Source organism: Eretmochelys imbricata, chromosome 7 (assembly GCF_965152235.1).
Source record: "Eretmochelys imbricata isolate rEreImb1 chromosome 7, rEreImb1.hap1, whole genome shotgun sequence".
Classification (NCBI taxonomy): Eukaryota; Metazoa; Chordata; order Testudines; family Cheloniidae; genus Eretmochelys; species Eretmochelys imbricata.
In genome coordinates, this window is record NC_135578.1 from 3,786,429 (window position 1) to 3,804,930 (window position 18,502).

An 18,502-nucleotide genomic window follows, 5' to 3' on the forward strand; every position below is an offset into this window, starting at 1 on the left:
TCTGAGAATATCTAGCAAAGTTTTGGTTTGGGTATTATTGGCATTTTTCATAGCTTAACTATTTCCGTATACATGTTTAGCAACATTAAGCATGTCACTGATGGACAAACAGGTTCTGGGGGAGATGTAGTGGTGTCAACAAACCCCATACTGAGCATGGGGGTGATCTCTCCTGTTTACAAGCAAGCCACTTGATCACAAACCCACACAGCTGCCAGAGCTGCAACCCAGAGGAAACAAGGCCTGCTATAAAGGGAAGTGTACAAAGAAAGGAAGAGGGGCAAAAAGGCCTGGGATAGCAAAGGGGCAATCGCCCTGTACCAGACTGCCTCCGAAAAAACAGTCAAAAGACTGACGGAGACTGCAAGCCCACAAAGTAAAGGGCTGACTGACTTAACTAGAGGTGGAGGTCCAGGAACTGACCTAACTGAAAACAAACTAACAAGGGTCCGTCAAGAAAAACTGAGACTCTCAAGAAATCATTCAGATGGTGAGAGGAGAAAACCTCTAAATTGCAGTTCTGAAAATGCTTAAAACCATATTAAAAGGATTTAGAATGGAGTTTTATGTTATTCTCCTTGTTCGCTACCTGATGGCAATCTTTTGAGGACAACTTCAAAATGATAGTCGATCCCCCACTATAATCTGCCAGTCTAGCTAGGTTCCTTTGCTCTCTAATACTCTCCTAGATGTAGCATTACAGGCTGCTGCAACAAGCTTCATTAATGTTTGTTTGGCACTCAAACTTGGAGACTTCTGATAGAGTAATTTATCCACAGGACTGCATATGAGGCAAACGGAGGGGGAAGTGATATGAACCACTATCATGGTGGCTGTCCACCAGTGGAATCGGTGACAGGGGCCATGATTATACAAGCCAGCATGATTAGATTCCCACTGCAACTCACACCTGCACAGGAAAATGACAACAGCAAGCTATGAGGCAAGCTTTATAGAAAAAAAATAACTTATTTACAATATGGGCTTTGATTAATATGTCCAAATATTTTCTCTTCAAAGCAAAATATTATGATCCAAAATGAGATATACTTCTTTTCTGAACCCTATCCCTAGCTCGATGATTCTACCTTTAAATAAAAGCAGAACAATTAAGGGCTACAGAGAATGTTATCTCTACTATCTACTATTGCCAATCTTCCTGAGTTTAAATACGTAAGTAATAAAAAACAATATGCCATAAAGGATTGAATATATTTGACCTCATATTTCAATGTTAAAGAGGAAATCATGAGAAAAACTATCCTGACGTGTTATGTAGGAGATGCTCCTAAATTAAATTTTCTTGTACAAATTAGAAACTCTGACATTTAACAGTGGTAATAAACTGAGGAAATTTCATGGCTCCTTACAAGAGACCAGGCAGCTCTCACCTACTGACAGCTCACATTGGATGAAAGTCATCATTAAACACTCATGATGCAGCATATTAACAGACATGTCAGAGTGACACCTATTTCTAGCACTAAGTTTTAAACTCACAAATGAAGGCAGAAATACTTAGTGAACCATATTTTAGCACTATTTGTTTTTGATATAGATGTTCCAAAACACACATTTTAACAGCATTGTCAGCTCTCACAATTATATTGCAAGACTCTTGATATTTGGTGCTTTTCTTAAAGCCCTCACTCCCAAAGGCAAATGATTACTTGAGAATCTCAGCTTTCATTCTTTAAAGGAAATATGTTTGGTTTTAGCCTTCCTCATTGGGGAGCCTGAAAATGTGAACTGAGTGTACTGTAAATGCTCAGAAACCAGAAGGTAAATAACAAGAACTCTGAATTTATTATTTATTTAAATCTCACGAACTGTTGTAGTCTGACTCATGGTATTTGAGCATTTGGGGCAGGTGATATGGTTATATACAATCTGTGAAATGAAACTTGTGAAAACTACTACTTACAGACATGGCAATGTTTTACAATTGTCCCAGGATACATACGAAACAAAGCTTGGACATGAAGAATTATTTCCAACTTGGAAAAACTCAGAGAAGGTTAGAGCGCTTACGTTTCCAAATCTTGTCAATATCTGCTCTTTGAAATGGTCTAAAACTGGGACATTCCACAATAATTTTTTTCTAATATTAATACTCAGGTCTTGAAAAATGCACTTGAGCACAAGCACTGGGACCAAACAGAAGAGAGCCTACAGCAGCTGCAGCAGTAAAAGGAAGCTGACAAAGTTATGTTCAGTTTCACAGGCTACTCACTAAGTCCTGAGTAATGAAACTGACAAAGGACTTGTAAATTTCTTGCTTCTGCTGTTTCAAATAGTCTTGCTTTGAAGGCAGGGGATGTCTGTGGATTTCTCTAGCCCAGAGGTTCTCAAACTTCACTGCACCACAACCCCTTTCTGACAACAAAAATTACTACGTGACCCCAGGAGTGGGGACTGAAGCCTGAGCCCACCTGAGTCCAGCTGCCCTGGGTTGGGGGGCCAAGGCCCAAGGGCTATGGCCCTGGGCTCCAGGCAGTGGGGCTCAGGCTTTGGCCCCCAGCAAGTCTAACTCCAGCCCTGGTGACACCATTAAAGCAGGCCATGACTCACTTTGGGGTCCCGACCCATAGTTTGAGAAATGCTGCTCTAGCCTCACTTCCCCCTATTCTAACCTTACTCTCCCACTCCATTCAAAAAGCAAGAACTCTTAATTGAATCTGTAGCTTGTGCTGCTGCAATAGAATTAATCTAAGAAGATCTCAGGGTCCCTTTCACCCAGGGTGGACTGATTTAAATCAAATTGGGCAGGAAATCATTATTTAAATAACTAATTTTAATCTTGTTTTGCCTTTATACTTTTTTTAATTGATCTATTATACAAAGGAACTATTATCTATAGTTAGTGAATTGCACTTACTCCTCCAGTCACCATGTTCTTCAGAATTTTAGAGCTAACAGATGTGATCCTTTCACACCAACTTTTTATTCAGAGGCTAGAGGAGGAAAAACAAGCTATCCTGCTTTTTTCAACTCCCAAACATTTTCTTAACTTTGAATGAGTTAGTCATTGAACTGAACTAGTTGAAAAAACTAAAATAAAGAAAACTGAAACAATAAAAGTTATGAGGTTCAGTAGGAATACAAACTGATTTCATGAAACTCAGATCAATTTTATTAAATTTTTTTAAAAAAATTTCTTCCTTTCTCCTCCCCTTTCCTTAAGTAGTTCAGGTATTCATCTAATACAGGCAGTGAATCACTCATTTCCCTTAATGTTTTTATTCAGGGCAGCCACATTTCTATAGTTAATATTTGTGTTTGCCATCAGTCATGAAAACCATTTCTACGCTGTAGTCACAGTAATTCTAAACAAGTATCCATCTTGGTTTAATGTCATCAAATCCCAATATTTTCTTAATACTACGGTAACAGAATATGGGATTGCATACATTTCCCAACATGAGTATATATCTTTTTTAAATAAATAACCCACCTTCTCTTGCATGGAAAACTAACCCTTTCTGAGTGCTAAACTGGGATTCCCCAAATTTAAGAGAGCTGCCTGAGACAAAGCTCTTAGTAACATACAACTGCTTCTGTATGCTGATTGGCTACTTAGATCATAGTCATTTATAGATCTCTAATATGCAGAAGGAGATCCAGGTTCATCTTAACATGGGAATGCAGAAAGGTCTAGGAAAATGCAGGTGGGTAATCAATCCCCTACTAAAAGTTTTATTGTTTTTTTTAAATACTTCTTTTTTAACAATTCCAGAAAGTTTTTAATTAAATATAACTAAGTAAAAGAGAGGCCTTGTCTACACTACAGCCTGCCTGAAATGCAATACAACTGTGTCAGGGAAACTGATTACAACACAGTTGTTTCCTGACAAGGCTGGCACAGTTCTGTTGTCTGGCGTAGATGGGATGTCACCCATGTTCCCAACCCACAGTGAAGCTGCGGGCAGTTTGAACTGTGTCAAAGGACAGCAGCATTGGAAGCAGGGTCCCCAGACAAGGTTGTAGTTGTAATATAGATAGTCCTTAATCTCTCGAGTGCTGAATGACACAAAATGACAGTTTGGCAGGGATGTATTTGTTTCATAATTAATGTTCTGCTTTTGCCAAAATTGGACATTTTGGTAGTAATTTTTACCAACAGTCACACTAGCTGGTCCTCAAGGAACACGATGGCTTTGTAACCCCATTCCTGTTAATTACACTGGTAGGTACAAGATATGAATTGCAAAGCAGAATTGTGCTGCCTAGGAATATCCTAACAGAAATACCAACAGTGGGCTTGGAGGGATTGGAAGGGTGCCAGCTGCATGGCTATTCATCCCTTGCTGGCTAATTCATGGAAAGGCATTTGCAGTGGCTTCATAAAGAACAACTTGGCACCTTTCCAATCACACTTGCTTCCCAAAAAAAAAAAAGGAATAAGGGAATAAAAATTGGTAGAAGAATAAAATGTTCTCTACATGATCAGAGCAGACCTTCATTAGACCTCAGGATTCCCTGGCAAAAAGGCTCAAAGCCACTACATGCTAATTATGTAAATCTGTCTCTGTACCTTGTCCAGAACATCTATTGATTTAACATTACCACTGCCACACTAGTCATGGAGACAAGTAGCCAATCTATAATTACTAACAATAGATTCAAAAGGACACACGATGTCTTTTTTTTTAATGTTTCTATACAGATTTAGTGCACTATGCCCTGCGTATATAACTGATTCACCCTTTATGTGCTTTAGTCCCCTATTTATCTACTTCAGTATGAACGAAATTCTATGTACTATTTACTCCTGACATTTACTTTGGAAGCTATATTATATAAAATGAATTTAAGACTATATATAGGTTTAATTCTGGTAAAAAATGAAATGAAATAATAAATTAACAAGAAATATATCTGCATCTAATTTTGAAGTAATGTCTATAGCAGTTATTACCATGGCAGTTAGATACTTTAGCACCTTAATTATAGAAAATTAAGATGCAAAACATGAACAAAAATGGTTAATCAAATGCATCTTGCCTTAAAGTGCAGGCTGTGACGGACTGCCAAAGGGATTGAATCCTATAGATGGTGGCTCTTAACTGAAGTTCAAATTGCAAGCACTTCCCCTCAAGCAATAGGGGAAAGAGTGCATCTTAAACAACTAAAACCCAGACTATTTAGGACACAACAGAACCCCCAATACCTTGAATTGCACCCAGAAGTGAACAGGAAGTTAGTGCAGAGATTTTAGCACAGTATTATATATTCCCATTGGCCCAAACTACTCTGCAGTCATGCTCTGGCTTTCTACATTAGCTTGAGCTTCTGGACCACAGAGTATCCCTAAACAGAGCTCACTACAGTAGTCAGGCTTTGGGGTAAATAACTCATGGATGAATGGTTGTAAAGAATGTATCAGAGAGGTATAGCTACAGCCTCCTGGACAGCTGCAGATGGTGAAAAGCACTATGGGCCACTATGTTCAGACCTGAATGTACGCTGATATAGCACCACATTTCCATGCAAAGGATTGCACTTAAATCCTTTCCCCCTTAGACATTCCTGTTCTCCGTGCATACATTTCCTTTTTTTTTTTACTATATGTTGGAGACTCAGAAAGCAGATACGAAATAGGCTTGAGACTTATTACTTCTGTTCAGTGCTGAGCACTCCACCTATGTGAACCCCTGCATCACCTCCATTCACTAAAGCACGACAAACTAGAGTTTCCAGTGATTTGCAGGATCAAGGCCTTAATATGAGGTAAAGTTGGTAAGAGTGAAGTCTATTATACTGTGGAACAGTCTCCTGGGGGAAGTGCTGGGAGACCCACTCGGAGAGTCATTCAAAACTATAATATATAGAGCCTTGGATACTTGAAAAATTAGCAATCAATATTTCCTACTAGAGTCATCTCTTCTATCCCCAGGGGCTCAGTATAGGATTGTTCTCCTTCAATCAAATGTAGTATTAAACAAATTCTGATAGATCCTTGACTGGCATATGCTATCCTGCCAACGTCAAGGGAGGGTGACTACGGTTACATACTTTCCCCCCCCACTCTAACTTGTGAATCATCTTAAGTCTCAAGTGCTTTGTCTGTGAACTTTATTCTCAAGCCTTTCATGAGTATATCTTAGGATTTCAGACTGGAAACACTCTCTCATTTGTTCTTCATGTCTTTTATCTCATACACTCAAATATTTTGCCAGTCTGTTCATTAGCATCTGTTTTTATTGTATACATAGTGCCATCCCTTTTTCTCTTTCTCGCACACATCAATGTTCACATTCTAGTTTTAGGAATAACTCCAAATCCTCACTTCCTGTTATTTAGTATCACTTCTGTCTCACTTTCTTATTTGACATACATCTTATATCAAAAGCACAGGACAGTAATGCTTCTTCTATTAATAATTCAGTTTCAGAAATTTAGACCATTAATAAAAACATTACTCAGTAGCTGCACTCTTGTCTTTCTTCTCATTATTTCAAATTTGGACGCAGGCAAAAATTCCCCCCACTTCCACCCTATCCTTTTCCTACATCATGTAACAGTCATTTTGACATTCTTAAGTTAATCAGTAATAAATATGCAAAAATCTCTGCAGCACAATTGCTGTGTCTTCATCAACTGCTGATCAAAAAGCAGGGGTACCTTTACAAGCACTGCCCAGGAGGCATGAGTAACAACAGCATTAAAAAATCATTCGATTTAAGCTCTTACCTCTTGCACACTGTGTTGAAAATTTACCCTGAAGTGTAACAATCTGAATGTCAAGTGATATACAATTGTTCTAATACTCTATCCCCTACTCTGCAGTACACAATAATGGGTCATGGGACAGAACCTCAGGGCCACAATTGACAAAAATGTTCCAAGAGAAATTAATTGATTCAGAAATGTGTGATTGCAGCTTTGTTCCTCCTGAAAATGAGGCAAAGTAAGGTTTTGATTTAGCTTTAAATTGAATAAAAATATAAAAGGGGCAACTTTCTTGAAAAAGAAAATCTGTATCCTATTCAGTACTCAGTAACAAAATCCAATTTGTGATTTTTACACCCACAGACACTAAACTGAGAAAAATCTAACAAGTAAATACATGTCTTCTAAGAGTTGTGTTCTAATTTTAAAAACTAATATTTGGCTTCTCCTGGTATGTATGCCTGCTCAACAGAAGGTGTTTAATTGAAAGCTGAACTATAATGGAGATAAAAGTAGCATTGGTTACATGTTAATCTTGCTTCTTGGTAATTAAAAGAAGCATACAAACAGTGTGATTATATACAATTTGACTCTTTATCTGACCAATCATGCCTTAACGTTTTGATTAAGACTATATCTATGGTATAACAACAAGTTATTACCAAGTAATGTCTGACTGTCGTAACCTTAAAGACAAACTCAAATAGCTGTTATTTTTATGTATCAATGCCCTCAGGAAAAAATAAAAATACCTAACCATGGCTACTCTCCAGCTTTCTTCTTCCTAAGTATTCCCATGTTCCTGTCTGCAGTGCTGTTTTGTGTCTTGAATAAGTATCTATCACCTTTAGAAATTCTAACTTGACAAGAAAATCACCCTTGGGCTTACGTATGATTATTTATTATTTTTATTTGTATTACTATAGAACCTAGGAGCCCTAGTCATGAACCAGGACCCCATTGTGCTGGGCGCTATACCAACACAGAACAAAAGATGGTCCCTGCCCTAAAGAGTTACTGTCTCTTAAGTAAAAGACAAGAGACAACAGATGGATACAGACAGGAAGATGGGAATATTAGGAACAAATGAGGCAGTATTTGGCCATCCTGAGTGGCAGTGGTCTCAGCAGACAAGTGGTCTAAGCACAAAAGATTTTTGTAGGGATCACGGTAAGGGAGAGTTTGAAGGAGGATTTGGAATAAGCTTTGCATAGGTTTATGGGGAGCTTCGTCCAAGTGTGAGAGGCAATATGGGAGAAAGCACAACTGTGCTTGGTTTGAAAATTTAGTAAGTGAGCAGCATAGGCTGGCGTCACAGGGCAATGGGCATCTATCATTTAGCATTAACTATTGAGATGTTGGTAGGGTGGGGAAGGGTCGGGAAGGGCCTTGAAAATGCAGACATGTAGCTTATCTTTGATGTGATAGAGAAGCAGGAGCCAGTGGAGGGAAGCAAAGAGAGGGGTGATATGGTCAAAATGATGAGCTAGGAAACGTGAAATGATGTGAGGTGTCTGTAAGGAAAAGTAAGCATTGGTCTCTGCACAGAGATCAATTTCACCCTCAGGGTGAATCCTGACCTCACTGAAGTCAGTCAATGGGAGTTTTGCCATTGGCTTCAGTGAAATCAGGATTTCACCCTTAATGATTTGGGTGGAAGATTTTGTGCAAGGGAAACTCCACTATAGAAACAGACTGATGCTATACTTGCTGTATAAGAAACTACTGCCATCCAAACCACAAAACACTGGCCATGGTGTGAATGCGTTGTTATTCATCTCCTGGGGAAGACTTCAAAAGGTCAAAGGCTCTTAACAACCCGCTGTGGTCTGGCTTTTAGAAAGGACAGTAAATGACCTTGGAAGCTTCCACAAATGGCAATATTCAAATATTGAATAATTTTTGATGTCTTGGTGATACCAACAAATGCAAATACACCTTGAAATAAACATTGTACAGTAAAAGCTTAGTCAAATTAAATGCCACAGAGAATGATTATAAAACAGATGTGGGCTTTCAATAAAGTTCTGCAGAGCAGAAATGAGAAAAACTATCGGTTTAAATCATTGTACTGTGAATTGTCAGGAGAATTAAAGATTTTCCATTAAGTTCTGTTCTTTAAAACCTCTTCTTTATGACTGTTTAGCATGGTGACATTTTCTGCAGCCACTGCTTTTTACTATAGTTTGACTTTTAACATAGAACTGCCAACGTAAGAAGTAGATAGGCAAGTCAGAAGATTCCCAAGAAATGATTAAATAGTCTGATCTGGGAGCATGACTCTTTTCCACGCTGACAAATTGCTGCTTAACGTGGGGAATATACGTGAGGTGAAAATATTTCTCGGTGGGAAGTATGAGATTTGGGGAATATGCAGTGTGGCATGACGTTGATGTTTCCTTCCATGGTAAAATCTAGTGAATGAGGATGACAGATATAGGAAGAAGAGCAGTTAACTCTTCAGATTCTGATCAGTCAATGCTTTAATTCACACACAGTCTGTTTTCCTTTCAACAAAACAGCAGAGAAATTCGATACAACTACAGCACAATCATTCCCAACGTATTTTCTCAGTGTTGCTTTCTTACTTATAACAGGAGAGGAGTAGACTTTGGCTGTTCCAGGGTCAGACTGTGCTTGGTTCCTGAATGGGGGATGGGGAGCACAAGAAGCTTTCCCAGCCTTGGTCCCTGAAAATGGTCTAAGCACAATGAGCGAGGGGATGTCCAATGAGTGTAAGCACCGCATAACCCCATGGCCCAACCCTGCCTCCACCCTTCAGCAGAGCACAACATATTATCCACCATCTTGAAAGGAGAGCACAGTGGCTACTCTCCTTTTGCATGGTCGGAGCTCTAGGAGGCATTTTGTCTTCAAACCATGCCCAAAACAGATCTGTCCCCTTTCTCCGTTTGGGATCAAAAGGGAGTTCCATATGTAGAGTACAGGGTTCAATTAAGAGGAGAACACAAAGCAAAAACTCTGCTGAAATCAGAGGCTGCATGGTTTCCCATATATCTACTCTCCTGTTTTAGTGGGGGGAAGGGGAGGAGAGGAAGAGTTTCCCAGGAACCTGGGGCTTTGGTAAAGACTTTGAACATCATCCTCTCTCTAGTCCCTCAGAAGAGATTGGGTTCTTCTCTACCTTCCCCCTCCCTCCTATACTCTTTAGTTGGCCCCTTCATCCAACCCAAATCCCTCTGTAAAGCTATCAAGGGGAACAGCTGGTCTGTCTTTTCCCTTTTCCTCTGTATCCCAGGCTTTGCTAATGTGCCTACTTCTGTCTCCACCATTTAAATCTAGGAGTGAAAGGTGCCAACTCTTGCAATATTATATGTTTTTATTAATCTTCTCATTGATCCCAAGCCTCCATCTCTCAAACATTTACTGTTATTCAGAATGGCCACCATCTCCCCTCCTCCATCTCCTTTTAGAGAGACAGTGAATGAGCAGCAGAATGTGGGTAGGGGAATGAGTTGGTCATCGGGGGAATGTTATGGTGATGAGGCAGGAAAATATGGGAAGCAAAGAGGGGGCTAAGGGTAATATGAGGGGCAGGAAGGACGATAAGCATGGATGCAGGGGAATATCAGGTTGGGAAGGGACAAGAGAAACAAGGTCAGGAAAGTAGACTGGAGAGCAGGGAGGAAGAACATGAATGGGTAAGAGAGAGACAGGGACATACCTATGAACAATCACATTGGTGCAGCCAGAATCCCAATTCTAGATCTGAGCCACTGTGGGTCCAGACAATGTTTATTTTGTGGGTTTGTTGATCGTGTGGAAGGTATTTTTTTTAAATGCACAAGGTGGCATCCTTTCCAGAGATGTGACCCAAGATTCACCTTTAAAAAAATAATTAAAAATATAACAACCAGAGACCTAGAATGCATAGCACAAAATAATTACACTGTTAGATGAGGTTCAAACTGCAGTGCACTTGTAACCCTTTATTAGGATGTAATGTAATTTTCTCTTCATTACAATTGTGACAGAGGTGTACCAGGCCCTTTGTGGCTCCCTGCTGGATGCCCTGCAGCCCTACTACACCCTGTTCCAGGAAGGAGCAGTGAAGGTGGGTTCTCCAGACTTGCCTAGAGAGAACTCATGGAAGCAGCCAACCAGAGCCCAGCAGGCTCAGATAAAAGGAGCTTCAGGGCCTTAGCAGGTCAGTCCCTGGCTGGGAACTCTTTGCTACGCTGGAAGGAGTCCATTTTTGACCATGTGACTTGGTCAGAGGCCTGAACCACTGAAGACCCACTTAGTGAAGTCACCAACCGACAGGGGGTGCCAGGAGTGAGAAAAAGATTGTACTACCACATCCAGCTGCTAGGAGGCACTTGAGAGGTGAGTGCTGCCCTATCACAACAATATTGTTAAATGCAAAGATGGAAAGAACAAAAATAGCATCAGAATATTAGTGACCTTCGTTTAAGTCATCAGTCCTTCGATGTTAAAAGATAACCTGGTTTTCTCACAAGAAAGGAGAAATAAGCATTATTTATCCTGGACAACTCCCGGCACAATTTTATAGCTCTTTGGGGATTCTAAAGCTTTTAAATAAGCTATTATTACTTGGAATTTTTCCAGTAAGCATCAAGTATTAAATATAGCACCTGTACTCTAAGTTGAATCACCTGTTTATTACCCAAGGGAGCTAAAATCATTTAATAAAATATTATTGAAAGTTGACTAAAAGATACCTCTTACACTTTTACAATGTATTAATTTACCACAAAAGGTTGGGGGGGAACTAGAAAAAAAGATTAAAGTAGCTTTATGAATTATGACAATGAAGTTTTCATGTGGTTTTTTAACACCTAATTTTTGCATTGAGAGAATCAGTTCGGAGTGGCAAACCTATGTAATACTTTGTAATTGTCAACAAGCAAGGGGATACTTACACTGGCGTATAACAGATTCTTACCTGCTAACTGAAACAACCTGATCTCCCAGGAGCCACAGACTCTAAACCAGATTGGTAACTATGCAAATCATCCCTGCTCTGCAGATGCCAGTATCTCTCTACCTGTAAAAAAGTATACAACTAAACGTAGTCAATTTCATTGATTAAAAATTAACTGTTTCTCCATCTACGTGGTTAGTTTTTTCACTTCTGGTGTTTAACAACCTGTTGTCTATAGTAATATAACACTCTTTTAAATTTGTTAGTCTCTAAGGTGCCACAAGTACTCCTTTTCTTTTTGCAGATACAGACTAACACGGCTGCTACTCTGAAACCACTCTTTTTTTGTAATTCAAAGGGCAAAGGGTCATTAGGAAAACTGATAATCTGTTCCACATGTAATTTGTATTGATATTTAAGTTAGTTCTGGGGGATGGTAGATTATAGGTTTATAAACACTGACATTGTACATGTTCATTGCCCAATCCTACAAGCTTTACTCATACAGTTAACACTTACTTATGCATCCAGTCCCACTGAAGTTAGTTGGACTACTTGTGTGAATCAGGTTTACTTGCCTAAGTAACGGTTGCAAAATCAGGTCCTATATTGTATAGAGGAATGGCTTACTTTGCTTTGTATTTTTAAAGATCCAATTTCAGAGGGTTTTTTCCTTTGCCCTCTTGAAAAATAGCATTCCAAATTCATAAGCGGGAGGAAATGACTACTGGGAATAAAATTAGAATTCCTTGTAGATGCTTCTTCCTCTGATAATGGTGTATTCAGCATGTGTGTATTCTAAAATTTCCACATCTCCGGTTTGGGCATTTAATTGGGGGTGGGAGTAAAATGTGCAGGACTAGAATTTTAAGTGTTGGTTTAATAACCTTTATCCAGCTCATTTTTGAATGATTTTCTTCCTCTCTAGAGAGGCTTCTAATGTCAAACACTGGTATTAAGGTGAGTCATGGTTACTGAAGAGGCACAAGGCACATGACAAAATTATTAATTTCAAGGGGAAAAAAGTTGAGGTATTCCTTCCATTTCATAACTGCTCCTCTAAAAGGTGTATGTAATGTTCAATTCAAACTCCTTTTCAACAGCCAATCATAGTCTCAGTGGTGTCAAAAGCTGGAGACTTCAGTACATGTACTTTTGTAAACAGCTCTAAATTAGACTGTAAGGGATGTCTACACTGCAGCAGGGCACTGTGATTCCAAGCACGGGGAAAGAAGCTCATGCTAGTTCAGCTCAAGACAGCATGCTAAAAATAGCAGTGTGACCATTGCAGCACTGACAGTGGCTCAGGCTAGTTGCCCAAGTCCAAGCCCGCCCAGCCCCCCCATGTCTGAGTCTAGCCACGGCTAGCCAGAGTCTCCTCCAATGCTGCAACATCTACACTGTTGTTTGTAGTCCGCTACCTCGAGCTGAGCTAGTGTGAGTCTGTCTACCCAATCTTGGAATCGCAGCTCCCACTGCAGGCATATCCTTAGACTCTATAGAGGCACAAATACTTTAAATACAGTAAAAAATTAGACAGCCATTCTACAACTGAGGAACGAAGGGGTTGATGGATTATACAAATCAAATATGATCACTTTAAATTGTCACATCTATCTGCTGCTCAGTTTTTGGTTTTCGGTTTTATAGTACTCCTTACTTTCATACTACTCCGAATGTGTCAGACAGGAGAAGACCAAGAATAAAAGGTAACTATCAGTGACAATTTCTGGTTTTAATCTTCAGTCAAATCTCATTCCAGAACTGTTTGAGTCAGTGTTTGTCACAAGGATTAGTACAGAGCCAGCCAAAACTGAACCCACACCTCCTGTCTCTTTGCAGGTTGGGGAAAGAAGTGAGAGTGTGGGGAGATGCAATCCCTCGATCTACAGCCACACATACGGTTTTTGTTTCATATCAGATTGCAAACCAGAATTTTTAGGGAGATTAATTTCCAAATGCAACCTAAATCTTGACAACAGTTTGTGAGGTTTGGGCACTGTCAAATCTGAATTTAAGGGAGAGACTTGATTTGGCCTGGAAATCTGAACTCTAGCCTAACCCTGATTAGATCTGATCAAAACATAGCTTTCCTCCGCCCATTGCTGTTGAAGAACACAAGATTTGTTATACTAAAACAAACCAAGAATCTATCTAGTCTGGTATCCTGTCTCAAATAGTGGCTTATACTGGATGCTTTGATGGAAAACAAAAAAACCCACATAATTGGGCAAATCTGTTACACAGAGAAAAATGACTCTTGACTCCAGCTGGCCCAAGAATGGGCACTGATGGGTTTTATAATTGTCCTGGCTAATGGAACCATAGATTCTATTCGTATATGTTCACGTAATGGTTTTTTTCTAAGTCTTACAAGCCTATTAACCTCCATAATATCCTATGGCAGTGAATTCCACAGATTAATTATATATAAATGGTAATTAGTATTTCCTTGGATCACTTCTATTTTCAACTACAGTTTTACTTTACCGGAGGCTCAATCCTTCCCCCACTGAAGTCAGCGGCAAAAATGGGAGCAGGAATCAGCCCTTTCTAGGAATTAACCTTGTCCTTTGAATGCTAGTGATATTGATTTGGTAATGTGTTACAGACATTGGGATACTGTTTACTCTACATTGGAATGCATAGCATCATATATGCAGCCTAGATTTGCTTTCTGCTACACGTTCATGATAATGTCTTCCCGCTCTGTTTTTATTTTTCCCCGGAGGCAACTGCTGTAACAAACCACTTGCCAGATATGTTGTGACCTAGAAATCTGCTCTTAAATGCTCATTATTTGGATTCTGATCCCAGCCTGCAGTTTGAACCTCAGTGACTTGTAGTTAAGGACTTTCATGTTAGCATGTTATATAGTCACTATTTTGAGAAAAAAAAGAAGTTTGTGGTCTTTTTCAAAATGACAACATGATGAGGTATAGGCAGTTTCCCTCTGACTTGTGTTATTTTTTACTAAACTACAGTCACAACTCAATTTATGAAGATTCTCTTTGGATGCTATCTTCTCGATATATCATCCACAGTCACATCTACTCTCAAAAAAAAAGTGTCTTCTAAATCCATTCTTGCTGATGATGAAAGCACAAACCACATGATCTAAACTTCAAAGCCAGGAACTGACCTACAAGGTTAAGAGCAGTGAATATTACAGTACTGCATTAGCGACACTACAATTATGGTTGAGATGGCCATTCCAATATAAATCCCTATTTTCAGTTGCTGAAAGCTTTCTTTAAAAATTTTCTTTTGCTCCAAGGGGAGGTAGAGGGAGATGAAATTTATCCTGTTAATTTTAAGTCCGAAGGTAAATTTTTGGAAAATCCATTGAGTTGTTTTTGAATTATTAGTGCATGAGAATGTATCATGTTTTTTTAAAAAAAATCAGATTTCATGTATGAATCACTCAAATACAGGGACAGATTCTGATCTCAGTTACACTTGAGTACAGTAAAACTGGAGTCACATGATTATAACTAAGATCAGAATTCATCAAGGAAAACAAGCTTTACCAACTTTGAGACATTTTAAAGAAATTAAGAAAAAAGCAATTAAAAATAGCATAATGTACATGCATTGTGACTTCCTATACTTTTCCCATACTAAATACATACATGTCAAAAGTAGCATTCCAGATCCATAATAAGCACAACGGCATTTATCAATGATTAGACATTTTGTCTGATTACATATATGTAAACAAACATGTTTGTGTTTATTTGTATAAATGCACAAGCATTTATCTGGAAAAAGAAAAGGAGTACTTGTGGCACCTAAGCTTTTGTGAGCTACAGCTCACTTCATCGGATGCATGCAAGGTGCCACAAGTACTCCTTGTCTTTTTGCGGATACAGACTAACACGACTACTACTCTGAAACCAAGCATTTATTTATTTATTTTGCAGAGGAAGATGTTCCAAATCTATGAATAAAGTGTGCAAGAGGTGGGTTATTGAACCCAGAACCTACTTGAAAACAGTGTGGAACTGGGTTATTCTTGAAAACCTCAGCATGGATTTGAGAATTGTTTCCGTGCCTGGATTGATCCTGTTTGCCCAGCCTTCCTCATCCCTCTAACTGGGATTTCATGCATCTTTTTCTTTTAATACAATATTCTTAGATTAATCTTAATCAGACTCCAGTTTAATTTAGTGCCTAGTTTAGTAAAGTAGTTCATAGATTTTAAAACCAGACAGATACTTACAGTCATCTAGTCAGACCACCAGCACAGCAAGGTCATCAAATTTCACCAAAGAATTCCTGCGTGACATCCATCACTTCTGGTTGAGCTACAGACTATCTTATAGAAAGATCCAATATTCATTTAAAGTGACAGAATCCACAACATCCCTGGACAAATCAGTCTAATAGTTAATTATGCTCATTGTTAAAATATCACCTTATATCCTGTTTCAATTTGCCTAGCTTTAACTTCCAGCCTAGCTGTGTGAGTACTTAAAGTGCCAGATATTTTAGGTCCAAAATGTAAGCCAATTTAAAATGTGTTAACTGGTAGAAATTGTCCTACCTGCAACAGTATATATTTTTAAATCAGTTATTGAGTAATTTCAAAAAAACTTGTTACCTAATGACTCTGTAATATTTTTATGCCACTGGTATGGAGACAACAATCCAGCCATAAGAAGGAGCATACAACAACTATGGTGCTCTTCCTAAATTGATAAACAATCTCAAAAAGCGTGTAGCCTTTGGGAATTAGATCCATCTCAACTTCTCAGTGCCTCAAGACTGGAATACTGTACCTGCCTCTACATAAGGCTATATAATGAAGGCCATTCCACATGAGTAGCTTGTACAACACACACATCAGCCTGATTCCAGAGCATGACTAACTGCTGAGAGTATCCTCCTCTGGATCCCTATGTATTTCCAGCTCCAATTCAAATGCCTGGACCGAAGTATCAAGGCTCTCAGTGATCTACAGCTATTTCAAAGACACTTTTCCATCTACTGCCTCCCGGACAAGTGCACTCATCTGGGTTATCCCTCCCCCACATACAAACAATCATTAGCTACGGTGAAACTTTGAGAATGCCTTGCTTCTGGCTCCTGTGTGTCCACTGAAAGAGATCACACCTTAATATAAAGATCAGAATGAACTTGGGTATCTGCCTTATAACCTTTGGCAAAACTCAGCTTTGGGATGGACGGCGAGAGAGAGACAGTGATTTTACAAGTTTAAGTGATCAAACCAAAGGACACCAGAAGGAGATTGATCTGATGTTTATTCTAATATTGTATCTGGCACCTATATACTGGGTAATTAGTGCCCTACAGATATCATCACTAGATTGGGTTGCACTCCCTAAGAAACAGAGGGATTAAAATTAATTGTGACAAATGGAAACATTAGTGAGGAAAGAAATGTTACCTAGCTTCCTGCCAGGTGGAAAATAACTACTAAGACTGAACATTTAAAAACTAAACTACAATGTAAAAATTGTAAAAGGCCTACAGTTAATATATTAATAGGTTTTAATAAAAATTCTGGGGTTACCAACTAAATTAGGCAAGATTAAACTTTACAGAAAAATAGAAACACACTGAAATCCCAGCATGCCAAATAATCAGTATTTGCTTTATTTTTAGCTTATTTTAATATTCTTTTTCTGAGAGTGGTTAAAAAACAGTACAGCTCCTTGGAAACTGAGTACATTAGGTGTAATTTTTCTTGCATTTTGCTGTTCAGCTTTTACACCAAGTTTTTAGACATACATTAACACATAGAAATAAATCTGAAATTGACTTTGATTTTTTTTCTTCTACTTCAAAACACTGTAAATTAATGTACCTGCATATTTTTTGTTATACTAGTAAAGCTCAGTATTCTATTAACAATTGTTTTACTTATGAAACTCATGTTTGGTTTTAATATAGATATTGGCTGTTTTAAGTTATTTACATTACTGAAATTGTAATGTTTAATGGGTATGTGGTGCCATAATAGGATATAATGGCCACATGCCAGTTGCCAAGGGAATCCATAGGTTATAGCTTTTAGTTTTACTTAACCAGCCATGGAGGTGGGAGGCAGATCACAGAGAATAGGGAATCAAAATCAAGTTAAAATTCTCTGGATGAAATTTACTTAGGAGTGCAACCAAAGTCCCAGGTTTGTCTGATGAGTGCACTGAGGAGCTGAGTACTTACCTTGAATGCTTGGTTGTACCGCCCAGTGAGAACCGGATCGACAGCCCCCTGAAGTCAATGGAAAGAGTCCCATTCTCTTCAAAGCTCCTCTGAATCAGCCCCTAAGTAATTAGCAGCTCATGCTGAGACTGACTGACGCTACTGACAAATATTTTCTCTGACACTTAAGAAAGGCTGAGAATGGAGATGAGAGAAATTTATTTTACTTCTTTAACTAGGAATGTGGTTAACACCCATAATTCAACAATTTTAGTAATATTCCTGTATATCATGAAGTGCTGGCCTTTTAGCTATTATTCTTTCAAATCCAGGTCAATTTTTCTTGTGTTTTGGTATTATTTGAAAGTAGTTCTTTACTAATGTTCTAGACTAGATAAACTGCACAGGTTTCTCTGTTCCCCTACTGATTCACAATATTTAAAACAGCAGTAGTAGGACACTGCAGAGGGAGCAAAGCTTAATGTGACAGGCTTCAAAGCACAAATTGCCCTGTGTGGCCATCTAATCAAATAGAGATCAAAGGTCATCATAAATGTTATCAAAGGTGCCATATGTAAAGAACTTTGTTGAGAACACTGTGCCTAGTTTCCATATGGCCCTCAGAGGATTTGAGCGCCTCCCAAAATTAACAGAAAGCGCATTCTGTGGCACACAGTTTTCTTACCACAAAACAAGATTTTTTTTCTTTATCTGCTTTTAACTAAATAAAATATTAAAATTAAATGGATGCATACA

General features: G+C 38.7%; 1 protein-coding gene across 3 annotated transcripts in view; it reads right to left on the reverse strand.

The window, feature by feature from the left end:
- FHIT (fragile histidine triad diadenosine triphosphatase) overlaps positions 1–18,502 on the reverse strand; it is a 1,103,012-nt gene that overhangs the window by 899,728 nt on the left and 184,782 nt on the right. The window lies entirely within an intron of this gene.